The sequence below is a fragment of the Pogoniulus pusillus genome, chromosome 8 (assembly GCF_015220805.1).
Source record: "Pogoniulus pusillus isolate bPogPus1 chromosome 8, bPogPus1.pri, whole genome shotgun sequence".
NCBI classification, from domain to species: Eukaryota; Metazoa; Chordata; class Aves; order Piciformes; family Lybiidae; genus Pogoniulus; species Pogoniulus pusillus.
Window position 1 is genome coordinate 7,293,800 of NC_087271.1, and position 18,178 is coordinate 7,311,977.

At 43.7% G+C, this 18,178-nt stretch overlaps 1 long non-coding RNA gene across 2 annotated transcripts in view; it reads left to right on the plus strand.

Moving 5' to 3' along the window:
- The first annotated feature begins 503 nt into the window (after positions 1-503).
- Positions 504-18,178, plus strand: part of LOC135177831 (uncharacterized) — a 30,960-nt gene continuing 13,285 nt past the window's right edge. The window contains exons 1-4 of one of the 2 annotated variants that reach the window (XR_010303181.1): positions 504-574; positions 5,068-5,192; positions 10,422-10,479; positions 12,834-12,957. This is a non-coding gene — a long non-coding RNA (uncharacterized LOC135177831). Of the gene's footprint in view, positions 575-5,067; positions 5,193-10,421; positions 10,480-12,833; positions 12,998-18,178 lie in introns of those variants that run through there. The other variant, XR_010303180.1, reaches the window with a different exon arrangement.

The following is an 18,178-nucleotide window of genomic DNA, read 5'->3' on the forward strand; positions in this document are numbered from 1 at the left end:
TGGTCCCTGACTCCATCCACCACTTCAGGAGTCCTCCTTTCCTCCTCCTTTCCTCCTCCTTTCCTCCTCCTTTCCTCCTCCTTTCCTCCTCCTTTCCTCCTCCTTTCCTCCTCCTTTCCTCCTCCTTTCCTCCTCCTTTCCTCCTCCTTTCCTCCTCCTTTCCTCCTCCTTTCCTCCTCCTTTCCTCCTCCTTTCCTCCTCCTTTCCTCCTCCTTTCCTCCTCCTTTCCTCCTCCTTTCCTCCTCCTTTCCTCCTCCTTTCCTCCGGTAGGGGAGAGGCAAATGTGCAGTGATGACATGAGGAGGTTGCAGAATGAACCACAGCAGTTGAAGAAATACAATGACCCTGGCGAACTATTTCATTGACATCACTATGTGTAAAGGTAAAGAAAAAATGTGGTGAAGGGAAGGATCATTTAGCAGTGTATTTAGCTGTGGTTTCTGTTCTGCTTAGTGAAGAATCTCAGTAAGCCCAAATTGTCCTTATCCTCCCTCTGCTACACAGGTTAGGAAACTGCAACAAGGGAGATCTAAAGAAGCCACTTGCTAATTTTCCAACAAACCATTGCAGACAGGTAGGAAGTAGCCCAGGATTTGTCTTTCTATTCATTTTCTTTGTCTCTTATGGTGATATTTGAGGGTTATCTTTCAGGTTACAGGTGTAATTCACAAATGGTTCAAATATTGTTTTTCTCTTAGGAATATGAATACAATCCTTGCAGAAGCAAATTCTCTCTATCTTTTGTTTTTGTTTTTTTATTAGTCTGCTCTTTTGACCTGAAGGCTTGGACCAACTCTCTACCCTTTTGGCTTTCTAAATGTTTTAGAGTGATGATGTGACTGAGTAATACATGTAGCCTGTGTGCCACAGGTTGAAAACAGTTTTGTTCCCGTGTGAGTTGGTTTGTAATTTCTGCTGATCTCTGTAGCGTTAGCACAGAAGTAGTAATTAAATATGTGATCATTTGCCAAGAAAAAAAATTATTATGTAATTTCATACTTAAAAATATCTGAAATCCTTTGAGTCAAAGCTCCCATTGGTTAAAATACTGGGGGGGGGGGGGTGGGGGGGGGTGGGGGTGGGGGTGGAATTTGCAGGTTTGACTCAGCCTTAACAGGAGTTCATTTGAAATGTGTAATTAATAGCCCTGAAAAGGATACTTTTAAGAGACTCTAAATCAAATCATAGTTACTATGAAGTTTTGTTACTAAATGTTTAACTTTGGACAGATGGCAGAAGTGGAGATTGAGTGATGTCTTTGTCTTGTTTGACTGCTGCTTTAGTTTGAGTTCCTTTGTTCAGTGATGTGTAGAAAAAACTCCTAGGAACTGTAGACTGACTATATTGATGTCAACAAGCTCATGCTGCAGAATTAAATGCAGCAGCCAGCCACCATGGAACTGGAAGGTGAAGGAATTTTCTCATGTGATGCTATCTAAAGGACAGAAAGTGGCAAAAACTAAGCTGGTTTGGGTTTATGTAGTTGTTTCATTAGTAGTTGTTATTAGTAGTAGTTTCATTACGTAGTTGTTTCATCCATCAAATAGGCTTTCATTAATAGTAACTATGTGCTAGTTTTGAACTGCAAAAATGCTGTTGGAGCTATCTTCCCTTTCCTATTGGTGGTACTTAACACTCTTGAGAATTTTGTTTCTGCTGCTTTTCCAGAAAGCAGATAGAGTTCAGAGGGTGGTGATCAATGGTGCCAGGTCCAGCTGGAGAGCTGTGACTAGTGGTGCCCCGCAGGGATCAGTGCTGGGGCCAGTCCTGTTCAACATCTTCATCAGTGACATTGATGAGGGCACAGAGTGTCTGCTCAGCAAGATTGCTGTGACACCAAGCTGGGAGGCTTGGCTGATACAGTTGAAGGCTGTGCAGCCATCCAGAGAGACCTGGGCAGACTGAGAGCTGGGCACAGAGGAACCAGATGAGGTTCAACAAGGACAAGTGCAGAGTCCTGCATCTGGGGAGGAATAACAAACTCCACCAGTACAGGCTGGGAGGTGATCTGCTGGAAAGCAGCCCTGTGGAGAGGGACCTGGGGGTCCTGGTGGCTAAAAAGTTAAGCATGGCACAGCAATGTGCCCTTGTGGCCAAGAAGGCCAATGGGATCCTGGGGTGCATTAGGAAGAGTGTGTCCAGCAGATCACGGGAGGTTCTCCTCCCCCCTCTACTCTGCCCTGCTGAGACCTCATCTTGAATCCTGTGTTCAGTTTTGGGCTCCCCAGTTTAAGAGGGACAGGGATCTGCTGGAGAGAGTCCAGTGGAGGGCAAATAGGATGAGTAGGGGACAGGAGGGCACAGCTTATGAGGAGAGGCTGAGGGACCTGGGGCTGTTTAGTCTGGAGAAAAGAAGACTTGGAGGGGATTTGATAAATGTTTATAAGTATCTAAATGCTGGCCAGGGGCGGGGGACAGGCTCTGCTCACTGCTCCCTGTGATAGGACAAGGAGCAATGGGTGGAAGTTGCAGCAAAAGAGGTTCCACCTCAACACAAGGGGGAACTTCTTTACTGTAAGGGTCACAGAGCACTGGAACAGGCTCCCCAGAGAGCTTGTGTAGTCTCCTTCTCTGCAGACTTTCAAGGCCTGTCTGGATGTGTTCCTCTGTGATTTGTGTTAGATAGTATTGCCCTGCTCTGACAGGGGGGTTGGACTGGATGATCTCCTTGGCTCCCTTCCAACCCCTAACATCCTGTGATCCCATGAAAATGAAGGGTAGCAGATCCTTTCCTTAATAAACTATTGGCTAAAGTAATTTCAAGCAGAGATTATTCCACTTTCACAGCTAAAAGAGTGGTGGGTGTAGAAGAGGTGTAATATTTGGGAGATTATCTAATGATTCCAGAGCAGAAAACAGAAGTGACCAGAAACAGTTTTAGTGAACCCAAGCTCTGGTCCTATAAAGCATTCTTTATGTTTCTAAGTATTGACATTTTTTCTCCTTTTTAAACATTAGACAGTTTTCAAGAACAATTCTTCATTTATTTTTTCTTTCTCTTTTATTTTTGTTTTAAAATGTTTAGATTTTTTTTCCCTGAAGTTTGTTTTGATTATCAGATATGCAATAGACAAAAATAACTGGAGACATCTTATCTGTGCTGCCTCTGCAGTGAATGTCTGTGATTCAGACTGGAGAAGAGGAGAGTCTGAGGTGACCTTCTTGTGGCATTCCAGTATTTGAAGGGGGCCTACAAAAAAGCTGGGGAGGGACTTCTTAGGCTATAAGGGAGTGACAGGACTAGAGGGAATGGAGCAGACCTGGAGATGGGGAGATTCAGACTGGATGCAAGGAGGAAGTTGTTCAGCATGAGAGTGGTGAGAGCCTGGAATGGGTTGCCCAGGGAGGTGGTTGAGGCCCCATGGCTGGAGGTGTTCAAGGCCAGGCTGGATGAGGCTGTGGCCAGCCTGATGCAGGGTAGGGTGTTCCTGCTTATGGCAAGGGGACTGGAACTAGATGATCCTTGTGGTCCCTTCCAACCCTGCTTCTATGATTCATATGCGCAATCTCTTGGTATTTTTTCCCCCTCTCATACCCTGTACTTTTCCTGCATCAGATTTTTAATTTAACAATGTATTTTTTTCATCCAATGTAAAATTAATTCTGTGTCCTAAATTGTGCAAATTACCTTCATCAGAAGAATAAGTTTGGATTATTATTTCACTTCATGTCAGTATTCATTATGTGATAGTGGACTTATAAACACACACACACACACACAAAGATGTTATCTTCTCCAGAAATCATTGAAGTATGATGCCACAGCCAGAACCACACTTTTTTTGAGTGCCATTGTTCATGTACATTGCCATACATATCTTTTCATTTGTCACTGACTGTTAAACTAAAGCCACTCTCTGAAATTTGACTTGGCTAGTTGAAAAATTACAGACAGGCTGCGTTTGCTTTCAGCATTTAAAATGAGTGGGTTAAAAAAGGACTTTTGCCCATTTGGACACCTTTATTTTCTTTGAACTAATGCACATTCTTATCTTGGAAGCCACTGCTTGGTCTTTTCATCATTGCCATGAGTTTTTGTCTGAATTTTTTAAAGTTATAACTGTTGGGAAGCTGTGATGTTGCTGTACCTGGGAGAGTCATAGCAATTGCTGAAGCAGTCCAGGGCTGCACCTGCGTAGACTCATGGAATCAATCAAGTTGGAAGAGACCTCCAAGGTCATCCAGTCCAACCTAGCACCCAGCCCTGTCCAATCAACTAGACCATGGCACTAAGTGCCCCATTCACTCTTTGCTTCAACACCTCCAGGGACAGCGACTCCACCACCTCCCTGGGCAGCCCATTCCAATGGAATGCATTGTGGCCATAGCTGGTGTTTGGGGCTTTGAGGGATGGCAGCTGCCAGCTTGTTGGAGCTTCTGAGCTGGAAACTGGGTTTCCAGCTTGTGGACAAAGGTATGGAGAGGAAGTGAAAACAACAAAAGTGAGTTTTCTGGGATTATTTTGTTAAAAATGAGAGTGGAAGTTGACAAGAAGATGGGGAGCCTGGGAGGGTAGGAATTAATGCAGGGTGCAAGGCAATGTAAATATGATCTGGTATGTATGGGGCAAACTGAGACTCATCTGGAACAGAGCTCAGCACAGAAAGTGTCATTTGGTGAGTGGATTTTGGGTTTGAATTTGTTGTAATGAGAATTGTAGTGGCTCCTGCTAGGAGGGAAAGAAAAATATGAGGTTGGATTGTTGTGTTTGTCACAAGCTGGGGACTTGGTGGCTAGTCCAAAGCGGTAGATTGCCTGAGGCCAGTCATCAGACAAGGGACAGTGACCTATGGGCAAGGCTCAGATTCTGCTTTGGAGTCTACCTGCAGTGAATGGGTGGACCGGCCTGAAGTGCTGGAAGCGAGGATGGAAACTGTAGTCTTAGGGACAAGATCCCCTGCCTGTCTGGTTCATTGCAGCTTTAAACTGGACCCAAGAAATCTGGCCCTTCCACACCTGTGGACACATAGAACACATACACTGTGTGTGTGCATAGGGATATATGCAGAGAAATAAAGTGAAATTCGCTGTTCTATTCCACCCTCCTGTGTTGATGATGTCCTTTAGGCTGTTCAGAAGACAGCCAAGAAGTTTCAGTGAGAAGCCTGAAGCTGGAGCCTGAGAGCCAGTGGTGCCAAGGAAGAGGGGAATGATGGGTGTGGATACATGCTGCTGTCCTTCTGAAAATGCTGGTGTGTAAGAGCACTCAGTGATCAGTGAGCCAAGTTAAGTATAAAGGAAGAGATGATGTGTAGTGCTGACAGGCTGGCAATTGGCAACATCTTGTACTTCACCTTGCCAACTGGAAAGCTGACCTCCAAAACACAGCGTCGTTGTGTGTGCCTCAGAAAGTGACAGGTCAGTTCTAAACAAGTTGTATTGCTGCTTCCTTTTCCAAAAGCACCTGGAGTTTTGGTCCCTCCTCTCTCCTGCATTGAGTTATGGTGGCTCTGCATTTTGGGATTTTGTTAGATCAAGGTTTACTTCTTCCTTTCTCAGTGCTACTGGCAGCTGTGCTTTATGAGACGCTGCTAAGTCAGCTCCTTTTGTGTTAGCACGCTGTTTCATGTAGGGCTTTGCATATATATCATGCTCCTGAGTAGTGAATCTTGAGATGAGTGAGAGTTTGTCCTCAGTAAATTGCATCACTGATATCTTCCTGCATGTTCTTGTCTGAAGACAAGTGACTTAAGGATCCCATGACCTATATCTGTAGTCATTAACTGAGAGTATGATGGTGAAGAAAGAATCAGAAAAAAATCCTATGGCCCTTTAAGAACTTTTACTTTTTGATACTGATACCAACTTCATTCATAGAATCAACCAGGTTGGAAGAGACTTCCAAGATCATCCAGTCCAATCCATTCCCCAGCCCTATCCAGTCAACTAAACCATGGCACTAAGTGCCTCATCCAGTCTTTGCTTGAACACCTCCAGGTCCCCTGCCAGAGCAGGATCATAGAATCTAGCTCAGGTCGTACAGGAACGCATCCGGAGGGGTCTTGAAAGTCTCCTTCTCTGGAGACTTTCAAGATGCTGCTAATCAGCTCATTAAAACATGAATCCTTTTGATTCACTGTTCACCATCAGATACACTCTATAGTGTGACCTCTGGTGTATTCAGTAGATTCCTCTCATCAACACAATGACAGACACTTAGTAGTGGTTTGGCTTTAAGCTGGACCCTGAACCTCCCCAACAGTAGAAGTTAGGTCAGTGCTAGTGCCCAGAGACATAGAATCATAGAATCAACCAGGTTGGAAGAGACCTCCAAGGTCATCCAGTCCAACCTATCAACCAGCCCTATCCAATAAATTAGACCATGGCACTAAGTGCCTCATCCAGGCTTTTCTTGAACACCTTCAGGGATGGTGACTCCACCACCTCCCTGGACAGCCCATTCCAATGGCAAATCACTCTCTCTGGGAAGACAGTTTGGGAACTTCACTAACTTAATAGATTTGTTCACAGAGGGAACGGTGGCATGGCACACAGGGGACACTTCTGCCTGGCCCACAGTATCTCTGGACCTCCATGGGGACTGTTTCAGTGTGGTGTACTCTATGGGTATCCAACAGCGGGCCTGGGACACGTGATTGCCAGAGGAGCACTAGTTGGAAGATTATGTCTCTGGAGCCAGACTGTGCATAGTGTCTCTGCAGAAACAGAGGTCAGCTTCCCCTGCTTGCTACTGCAGGTAGGAGAGGGCTTTCAGGAAGGGAGATTGTCAAGTAACAAGTGACCAGCAACGCTTATTATCACATTGCAGGCTGCTTGGAAAGGCTGGCAGGTGCTGAAACTTCAGTGTCGTGGCTGTTATGGTTGGACTTGATGATCTTAAAGGTCTTTTCCAACCTTAATTAGTGATTCTAAGATGTCCTCTGACTTTTGCTGTCCATATATGTCAGATGATGGCTGATTTTCATTGTGGAGTATCCTTCAAATTCGTGTGAATGTGTCAGTGTGACAGTGAAATAACCAAAGCACAGAGCAAGTTGTTATGCAGGAAGGACTTGTGCAGTTTATTAAGGCATGCCACGATCTCTTTGTATCCCTATGAGCTAGCTATGGAGCAGATCCAATTAGCAGATCCACTTCCATGGTTGAAAGTGGCCATCTGCTGAGGTGCCTTGCTTACTATGGACTTTTGTGGTACCTGCCCAGACTGACTGAAGGAGGTTCAGTTCTGACCTGCTTCCCCTGCCTGCCAGCTGTGCAGCCTGATGTATCTTTAGTTGTTGTGATATCTTAGTTTTCAGATTAACAGTACCCTCTCCTGGGCTGGGTGGTTCAACAAAGACAAAACGAATCCAACTGGGAATTTCTTCACAGAAAGGTGGTGAGTGATGCTGATGAGGATATTTTAGGGAGCCTCTTTAAGGGGTGTTATGCATCTGATATCTTAACATACAAAGCAAGTGAAAATTTGTGAGTGCAAGGAACAGTCCCAAAGTACCTTAATCCTTGTATCGATAACACTACTATTGGGTTACATGGTTTTAATCCCAGAGGAGTTGTCACTTGACATTAAACTGTCCAAATAGTATTTATATCTGCTGCTGCCCTGCAAGATCACTTAACCCTGCACAGCAGTTTAAAAGTAGTTAATGACAGACCCAGCATGACTAGCCCCTTATGAATGATCACATAAGTTCGACCTGTGCTGTCATGGTTTATGGAGGAAGGCAGTTTGTCCATAGCCTGCTTCAGCCACAGCAGGTAATTTGAAATGAAATGAGACAGTTTCTACAAGCAGATTGATTTGGGAATCTTGACTGTTCTTCCCTTTGACCCTTGACAAGTTGACACTACAAAGATTGTGACTTTAAAAAATGATTGGGTGCAAATACATTTAGGTAGATGATTTACTATGTGTTAAAGCAAGGACAGTGCATTTAGAATGGAGCAGTGAGGGAAGGTAATTGTAAACTTTAACAACTCATGTTTTATGTTTCTGTATCTTATTAATTATCTGACTAGGTGAATCTTCTGATAACAGTAGACTATGTACTGTATCCAATAAACTGCATGTGACAGTCTACAGACTGCATACCTGTCTTCAGAAATTTAGCTATACAAAAATAAGTATATATGATTCAGAGATGCAAAGAATGGTTTCTCTGAGCCCCAAGAGGGTTAAGTCTGAAGATGAACATCTAAATGTCTAAGTTTCCTAATCCAAAGATGCCTTTGTTTTATTATTCTCCTGTAAATGCAGTCATGTAAATATTGAAAGGGCAAGATTCAGCATATGATAGGTAACTGGCAAATAGTGAAATAATGAAAGAATGACAGAGAGAGAGAGATAAAATCACAATTATGCTCCTGCAAAACATACACCTTAGTTTGACAAGAATTATGTGGACTTTAGAAGATACTAGATGAAGATTTTGAGTGCCTTTTTCTGATTGATGTAATTGGATTTTCCCTCAAACCATTAGGTGATGATGTAATTGGAAAATAAAGAGCTAAATATACTGCTTCTGAAGAATTGCCCTACTGTGATTCAAGTTGGTATGCAAAGCAAACGTGCAAACACCCCTGAAGAAGGGATCATAGAAATGTAATGACCATTTTAAATGGGAAGTTTAATTAAATAACACTCCTAGAAAGCAGAAAATTATCTCTGGTAAACCGCCTAGCACAGCTGTAAATGCATAATACAAAGCAAATGTTTGCACAGACAAAGTTCATCTTTCTGCAGGCCTTTCTTTCTCCTGCTGGCTTTTCAGAGTGCTTTTGTATGGAGCATAATTTTGAAGGTGCTTAGGAAAAAAAAATAAAATCAAACCAACCCCTTATTGGTCTCAGTTGAAATTATTTAACACCCTTTTGACTGTGTCTGCGCTGAACTATGTTCAAAGCATTTCGCTGGAATGTTTCTTTATGTTGTCCATTGGGTTTAATAGAGGTGCCATTTAATAAGCTCTCTACCTGTAAGGATAGACTATTTGACCTTTGTGACCTGCCAGTGGTCGACTGGTATAAGATTGCTTTGTGAAATAAAGCTGTCGGTAACATCAACAAAATAAAAAATGATCGTATTCCAATACTCTCTGCTGAGGACTATGACAGCGCTGAAATATGGAATAAAATTGAAAGTAGATTAGTTTTGGGTCCTAAGTCATGTTTTGACAAGATATAAGAGAGGAGAACATATCTTTGAACTTTTAGTTTTAAAGTTTTTTAATGAAAATATTTATCATTTTGTAAGGTTCCTTCTTTCTTTATCGCAACTGGGCAGGATAACCTTAGAACAATCCGTTCTCTCATTGTGAGGGGTATAAATACTCTGCTATCTTTTATATTAAGCATCATAAAGGATACATGCACAGGATGAAATTGGTTGACACTTGCAAGTGGAGGACTGTCACGTTAATAAAAAGCTTATTGGAGAGGTTGAAAAATCAGTCATTAATAAGCCACATATTTTTAGACTATGTAAAGCATGTAAATACTGCAGACAAGAAGGCAGGTTTTTTTGGCCATATTTTCTCCTCTCTGAAGTGCTTAAGGTCCAAAGCAGTACTGTAAATAAGAAAGATCAGATTAGTGCTGCTGTGCTTATTGTGAACTTTGTATGATTAGAGAAGAAAGTGATCAATATTTTAAGCACCAGCGGTTGCTCAGACCAAAAGAGTTAGGAGAAAGCAGTGCTGATGAGGTTGTGAGTGCTGGAGTTTATGCAACTTGCTTTCAGTCTTTTTTAGAGAGAGGGATTAAAAAGGAGAAAGAAGGAGGGAGAAATTAAGAATTGCAAGTGAGTAAACCCCAACTAATAGCTGTGTAGTGTGGGAAGGTGTATTAAAATGGTGAAGGTAGAGAAGAAAGTCATGAATATTTTAAGCACCAGTGGTTGCTCAGACCAAAAGAGTTAGGAGAAAGCAGTGCTGATGTGGTTGTGAGTGCTGGAGTTTATGCAACTTGCTTTCAGTGTTTTTTAGAGAGAGGGATTAAAAAGGAGAAAGAAGGAGGGAGAAATTAAGAATTGCAAGTGAGTAAACCCCAACTAATAGCTGTGTAGTGTGGGAAGGTGTATTAAAATGGTGAAGGTAGCATTTCTGTCTTTATATGCATAAGCAAATGCAAACCAAACTCATTTAGACTCATTAACATTGTTGACAAAACAGTCATTAATAAGCCACATATTTTTAGACTATGTAAAGCATGTAAATACTGCAGACATTTTTTGGCCATATTTTCCCCTCTCTGAAGTGCTTAAGGTCCAAAGCAGTACTGTAAATAAGAATGATCAGATTAGTGCTGCTGTGCTGATTGTGAACTCTGTATGATTAGAGAAGAAAGTCATCAATATTTTAAGTGCCAGTGGCTGCTCAGACCAAATGAAGAGTTGTTAGAAAGCAGTGCTGATGTGGTTGTGAGTGCTGGAATTTATGCAACTTGCTTTCAATCTTTTTCAGAAAGAAGGATTAAAAAGGAGGAAGAAGCCTCCTAAGGAGGGAAAATTAAGAATTGCAAGTGAGTACAATCCAAATAATAGCTATGTAGAGTGGGAAGTTATATTAAAACGGTGAAGATAGTTTTTCTGTCTTTATATGCATAAAGAAATGCAAACCAAATTCATTTAGACTCATTAAGTGTGATGGTTTGGGTGTTCCCCCCTCCCCCCCCCACTTTGGAAATCACCCAGGCTAGACTCAGCTGGCTCTGGAAATTGAATGAAGCTTATTATTTACAGCTTAGCACAATATACAAGCAGATATTTACAGTATATGCAGTTATAGACAGAAATAGACAAGGTAAAAGGTAATACAGAAACACAACTCCCCTCCCAGAAACCTGAGTCCCCAGGAGGGGCTCCCAACCACCCTTTCACCTTCTCCCTACCCCTCTTAACCTTACCCCAGTCCCAAGGAAGAATGGAGGTTGGGCCAGGGAGTTAGGAAGCAAAGTGGTTTAGGAAAGAAAAAAAAATGGCATAGAGAGGCTGAAGAGAAATGCAGCTCAGGCAGTTCCCCAGCAGAAGTGCTTAATCTGTGTTTTGATTCTTATACATCTCAGCAAGCCTATGAGTGAGGTAGACATCAGCCTTGTTCTCCTTTCACAGCCTGTAATCCAGTCTTTCTCACCAAAACATTCTGGCTAGGCTCAAACTAGCACAGACCCCACCTGGAGTACTGTGCCCAGTTCTGGAGCCACTATATTCTAGCCTAGAGAAGAGGAGGCTCAGGGGGGACCTCATTGCTGTCTACAACTACCTGAAGGGAGGTTGTAGCCAGGTGGGGGGTGGCCTCTTCTCCCATACAACCAGCAACAGAACAAGGGGACACAGTCTCAAGTTGTGCTGGGGAAAGTACAGGCTGGATGTTAGGAGGAAGTTCATCCCAGAGAGAGTGATTGGCATTGGAATGGGCTGCCCAGGGAGGTGGTGGAGACACCGTCCCTGAAGGTGTTCAAGCAAAGCCTGGATGAGGCACTTAGTGCCATGGTCTAGTTGACTGGCTAGAGCTGGGTTCTAGGTTGGACTGGATGATCTTGGAGGTCTCTTCCAACCTGGTCGATTCTATTCTATTCCAAGGAGGATATGGACATGCTGGAGCATGTCCAGAGAAGGGCTGAGAGGCTAATCAGAGAGCTGTAGCTCCTCTCCTATGAATATAGACTGAGAGACTTGGGGTTATTCAGTCTGGAGAAGGCTCCAAAAAGACTTTGTAGCCTTCCAGTATCTGAAGTGGGGTACAAGAAAGCTGGTGAGGAACTTCTTAGGATGCGAGGTGGTGATAGGACTTACTATTGCCAAGTGATCAGAAATATGTGAAGTTAAACTCAAGAGTTTTTGAATCCTGTGGCTCAAAGAATGATTTACAGCCAGTGAACATTTAAAGGTGGTAGGGAAGGGTTTCTTGCATTTCAGTATATACAGGAAATTTAGGGTGTTATGCCTGCTTGATTTGATATGTGTTTCTTCAGCCCTCTGACTTGTTTAATGAATTGTTTAACCATATGTCTCAATTTATTTGCTTTACATCAGAATTTGAGCAGAATAATTGACTTAAAAATGGAAAAATTTATTTGCAATTTATTTGCTTTACATCAGAATTTGACCTGAATAATTGACTTAAAAATGGAAAAATAACCTGTAAAACTTGGTATTAAACAACATTTTCCCTTTGGAAAAGGTAGAGGGGAGGACTAAGAAGGCTTATGAGGAGAGGCTGAGAGACTTGGGACTTTTTAGTCTGGAGAAGAGAAGACTTAGAGGGGATTTGATAAATGTTTATAAGTATCTGAAGGCTGCCGGGAGTGGGGAACAGGCTCTGCTCACTTGCTCCCTGTGCTAGGACAAGGAGCAATAGGTGTAAATTGCAGCACAAGAGGTTCCACCTCAACACAAGGAAGGAATTTCTTTACTGTATGTGTCACAGAGCACTGGAAGAGGCTCCCCAGAGAGGTTGTGGGGTCTCCTTCCTTGGAGACTTTCAAGGCCTGTCTGGATGTGTTCCTCTGTGACCTGTGTTAGGTGGTGTGGTTCTGCCCTGTCAGGGTGGTTGGACTCGATCCCCTTGGGTCCCTTCCAACCCCTAACATCCTATGATCCTGTGGAAAGAGGAGTGGGGTAGCTCAGGAGATGATGGCATAAACATACACTGTCTTGTAGATCTAGTTCACTCAGAGCTAAGTGTTACTTACATGGACAATTCTGGGTGAATTTGAAGTAAGTGTCAGTGCAGTTTAAATGTTACTCTTGGTCTTTAAAGGGATATTCAGACTGAATGAAGTATGGGCAGATGTAAACTTCTGAGTATGGATCCATTGATAGGATGTTACAGGGAAGCTGCTTCCTGAAAAGCACCAAATGCTTCTCTTTTCAGAATACCAAGTTGCCTGCAAATCAAGACTTGAAAAGTGAGGTATTCCATGAATCATGCAGTGGGCTGTGGTATGGATTACTTGACTGAAGAGGATTTTGACTTACAACATGTGAAAGCCTTTCTTGTAAGTTCAAAAGCACTATACACTGCAATAGAAATTTTACCTTGGGCTTGAGTGTCACCTGGTTGTCCTTCTGAATAGACTTATGGAGAACTACTGATTGGAAGTGGTGAACACAGTACAAAATATGTATAAAAACAAGTGTGAAAACACAGTGGTAGGTGAGAAGCTGGACATGAGAAGGCAAATCACAGGTTGAGAGAGGTGATTCTGCCACTCTGCTCTGGTCAGACTTCACCTGGAGTACTGTGTCCAGCACTGGGCCCCCAACAAAAGAGAAACATGGACTTACTGGAGCAGGTCCAGAGAAGGGCTACCAAGATGATCACAGGGATGGACACTTCACCTTTGAAGACAGGCTTGAAAGAATTTCAGCCTGGAAAAGAGAAGGCTCTTGAGAGATCTTGTAGCTACATTTTACTATCTGAAAGGGATGCACAGGAAGGCTGGGGAAGAACTGTTTAGAAGGGATTCTAGTGATAGGACAAGTGGCAATGGTTTTAAACTGGAGCAGGGTAGGTTTAGGTTAGGCATCAGGAGGATGTTCTTTACAATGAGAGTGGTGAAATACTGGAACGGGCTGCTCAGGGATGGGGTTGAAGCCTCTTTGCCGGAGACATTTGAGATCAGATTTGATGTGGCCCTGGGCAGCAGGGTGTAGTTGGAGAGTATAGTCAGTTAGAGGGTGTAGTTAGTGGCTCACTGCAGGGGGATTGGACAAGATCATAGAATCAACCAGGTTGGAAGAGACCTCCAAGATCATCCAGTCCAACCTAGCACCCAGCCCTAGCCAGTCAACTAGACCATGGCACTAAGTGCCTCATCCAGTCTTTTCTTGAACACTTCCAGGGATGGGGACTCCACCACCTCCCTGGACAGCCCATTCCAGTGGCAAAACACTCTCTCTGGCAACAACTTCCTCCTAACCTCCAGCCTATACCAACCCAATGCAACCTGTGAATATAAATTACTCGCCAGACATATATTTCTTTGGAAGCTCTTCCAATTTTACTATGCAGTAACAGACCTCCTCTTAGCAGTTGATTAGCTTCTCTTACCTTTCCCTTCCCACCCTATCTGTGGTCATTCCCATTATTTATTTTTTAATAAAAAGGTAAGTTTTGAATGTTGCATATTCCAGGGTGCTTTACTCCTAATCCCTTGTAGTTGGACTTACAGCTCAAATCTTTATAACCTTTGCTCAAAATTCCTCCAAAATCTTTTAAGTTGCAGAAATAGAACTAATTTGAGAAACAGTATAAAGAAAAGCTATTTGTTTATTAGATAATCTACATAGTTATTGAGGTTGTAAGTGGTCCCTGTTGTGCTTGTAACTTGCATTTTCAATACTTGTAAGCTGGGTTTTCACTGCTGCTAGTTTTACCGTGCCAAGAAGAGATCACCCTTTTTCTCTAGCACTGTTATGTGTGATCAAAAGGTGGCAGCAGTATCTCCACTGTCCTTGAGCTGGCTCCCTACGTGTGTACCTTGTGTATAGGGGGAAAAAGAAGAGGGACAACGACAAAAAGGATAAGGGGAAGTTGTTAAAATGGAGACTGCCTCATTGATTGTAATGCAAATTGTCAGCGTAAGTAATGGTGTTACTAAAGAGCTGTGCTTTGCTCCCTGCTGCCTACAAATAGAGACACAGAACTCATACTTAGGGGTTTGACATGCAGGCTCTATACACATCTGACTGTGTAAACCTGAATATTCTCTTAGCCAGATCGGGGAGTGGCAGCTGATAACGTTAACCTAAGCCAAACCCAGCTGCATCCAACCCTGCTGCACTCTGCAGGCTGTGTGCTGCATCTCCTGTTAACCAGCTTTGCTGACTGTCTGCCATTCCCTGGAGGTTTTGATTAATAACTTCCAAGGAAGCAAAGACAAGACTTTACAATGATGGTTTGTCTTCAGTTCTTCTTGTAATTATTTTCATGTGAGTAGGATGTGCTAGAGAAATGTTCTGCATTTTGACCAAGCCAGATTGCTTTGGAGAGCAACCTTTTTAGCAGCTATTACTGCTACATATCACTTTTATGATCACAGTGAAATTGTCTGAAATACAACTTATTTGTGTTGCACTGAGGCTGCTTCTTTTTTGAGGATATATGTTTATTTCTCTTTTTTTGGCCATGTTGAATGAAGTCAGTGCTGTTGCACTGAGGGCTCCACATCTTTTCCCTCTTTTCCCTCCTCCTCTGCTTCTAGCAAGTCCTTTCCCATTTGGTCTTTCATGACTTCGCCTGCATGGTATTTTTTGAGGAAGAGGCCTTGGAATGATTCCATTGAAAGGCCTCACCGTTTACTTCTCACCTTTCCAGTGGTAATCTGTGATAGATGAGGAGAAACTGAGGAGGCTGGGGATCTTTAGTTTGGAGAAGAGACTGAGCAGTGACCTCATTCATGACCTCCCCCTCTACTCTGCTCTGGTGAGACCCCACCTGGAGTAGTGCATCCAGTTCTGGAGCCCCCATTACAAGAGGAATATGGACATGCTAGAGCACATCCAGAGAAGGGCCAGGAGGATGCTCAGAGGGCTGGAGCAGCTCTGCTGTGAGCACAGACTGAAGGAGTTGGGGCTGTTCAGTCTGGAGGAGAGGAGGCTCCAAGGTGACCTTCTTGTGGCCTTCCAGTATCTGAAGGGAGCCTACAAAAATGCTGGCGAGAGACTTTTCAGGCTGTCAGGGAGTGACAGGACTGGGGGGAATGGAGCAAAGCTGGAGGTAGGGAGAGTCAGACTGGATGTGAGGAGGAAGTTGTTCAGCATGAGAGTGGTGAGAGCCTGGAATGGGTTGCCCAGGGAGGTGGTTGAGGCCCAATCCGTGGAGGTGTTTAAGGCCAGGCTGGATGAGGCTGTGGCCAGCCTGATGTAGGGTAGGATGTCTGTGCCCATGTCAGGGGGGTTGGAACTGGCTGCTCCTTGTGGTCCCTTCCAACCCTGACTGATTCTATGATTCTGTTCTATGTTGAAGGGCTTAAACATATCCAGAGAAAGGTGACACAGCTGGTGAGGAGGCTGGAGCGCAGCCCTGTGAGAAGAAGCTGAAGGGGCTGGGGTTGGTTAACCTGGAGAAGAGGAGGCAAGGAGAGACCTTATTACTCTCTACAGCTACCTGAAGGGAGGTTGTAGCCAGGCAGGGGTTGGTCTCTTCTCCCAGGCAGCCAGTGACAGAACAAGAGGGCGCAGTCTCAAACCGTGCCAGGGCAGGTTTAGGCTGGATGCTAGGAAGAAGTTCTTCATGGAAAGAGTGATTGGCATTGGAATGGGCTGCCTGGGGAGGTGGTGGAGTTGCTGTCCCTGGAGGTGTTTAAAAGGAGACTGGATGAGGCACTTAGTGACGTGGTTTAGTTAATCCAAAGGTATTAGGTGATAGATTGGACTGGATGATCTTGAAGGTCTCTTCCAACCAGGTTAATTCTTTGATTCTACAAAATACTTTCTCTTGTCTCTTCATGCTACAAAGGAGAACCCAGTATATCCTCATGCAGAATATCCTAAATGATGGTGTTTTTTTTGACCCCACTTCTTTCCTTCTCAGTAAGATCCTATTAGCTTGTGCTTTAAACTGGTGGTGTGCCTATTTAGGTAATACTGAGACGTTGTTTGCTGGCTCTGTCAGATAACACTGGTTATGGTTACAGCTCTGCACCTCAGGAGAGTGAAAGAAGTACAGCTGGCTGTATAACAGTGCCTCAACCTGGTTAATTCTGCCCCTAACATTCTGTGATTCTGTAATTAAATGCATACCATTATGTGTTTAAATTCCATTCTAACAAGCTCCAGAGCTCGTTGTGGAGTTAGGTTTGCAAGGAGAGCACATGTACTAGTGCTTGTAGGTGTCTCTTAGCAGCCTGGATCGCTCTTCCACTGCCTTTCTAATTCAAACCAATGTTAAGGGGTGGTTTAAAATGCCCTCCTATTTCCTGAGCCACAAGAAAACAGTAATATGGTTTGGCATTGAGAATCATAGGAACGTCCTTAGCAATGTGAAGCATGTTGCTTTCTCCCACGGATGAATGGGCTGTTCTCCCCTGCGGTTCAGGCCCCAACTGACTTGGGGAGTGAGATGGGAGGCAATGATGATGAATGAAAGCTGACTATCGCAGTAGTGGTTTGGCTCTGGCTGGGGGGCCAGATGCCCTTCCAAGCTGCTCTGTCGTTCCCCTTCTTAAATGGACAGAGGAGAGGGAAAATATAACAATGCTGGAAAAGCAGAGCCTTGGTGCCTGGCTCAGAGGTAGCCAAAACACTGATGTGTTACCAGCGCCCAGCTGCACCACTGCAAAGCGCAGCACCAGGGAAGATCCTCTGGGGAGAATTAACTCTGCCACTGCCAAACCCAGTACAACCCCAGAAGACAGAACAGAGCTGTTATGTTGTCCACTTATAGTCTAAGTTATTTACTGATGGTAATTTATTTTCCCCCAAGGTTACTTAACGTGGGTCAAGTCTGCACGAGAAATACTGTGGTCTAAGGTGGTTCTAGTTATCTCGTCCCTTCTCCCCACCCCCTTCCTGATAGGGATTAGATGATGACAAACCTCATCTCTCTGACCAGTGCTGAATCTGCTTGTCCAGCTCTGTGTTCCTGCTGTGTAGCAATTGTGTGTCGGCTCTGAAACAGTTTATGAAGTTTCTGAAGACTCTGTTAGTTCCTGTCAGTGTTAACCTAGAAACAGCAATTCACTGCTCTGTGAAGTTAGTTTATGGATCGAGCTGGTGGTGCTTGCTAAGAAGATTGTAACCCATAAATGGTGGCATCGGGCAGAGGATTAAAAAGAGGGAGGTGGATTTTTTCGGTGATTAAAGAGCTGTGATGCTACATGGCTTCATCATTGCCAGCCTCAGGTGGAGCAGCTTTCTCCCACCATCAGTTAGCAGCCAGGGGACCTGATTAACATACAAATGCAGCAGGAAGAATGTTTTCCTTGACACATCTATTTACCGGCGACTTTTGTTGGATGAATTAAAGAAAGCAAAGCAAACCATTAATTTTACAAAGGCTTTTTATGTCTGTCGGCAAGATTCTTTGTGCCTTGTTTGTGTTTTCAGTGTCACTGTTTCTCCAGCAGTCCTGACACTTTGTGTGACTTGTGCATTATCCCAGCTGCAGAAGAAATGGAGAAACATGCTGTAATCCTCTCTTTGACTGTGTTAATTGTCTTGCTGTTTTACATGGCCTTCAACCCCATCAAATGTGAGCACCTGTCAATCATTCCT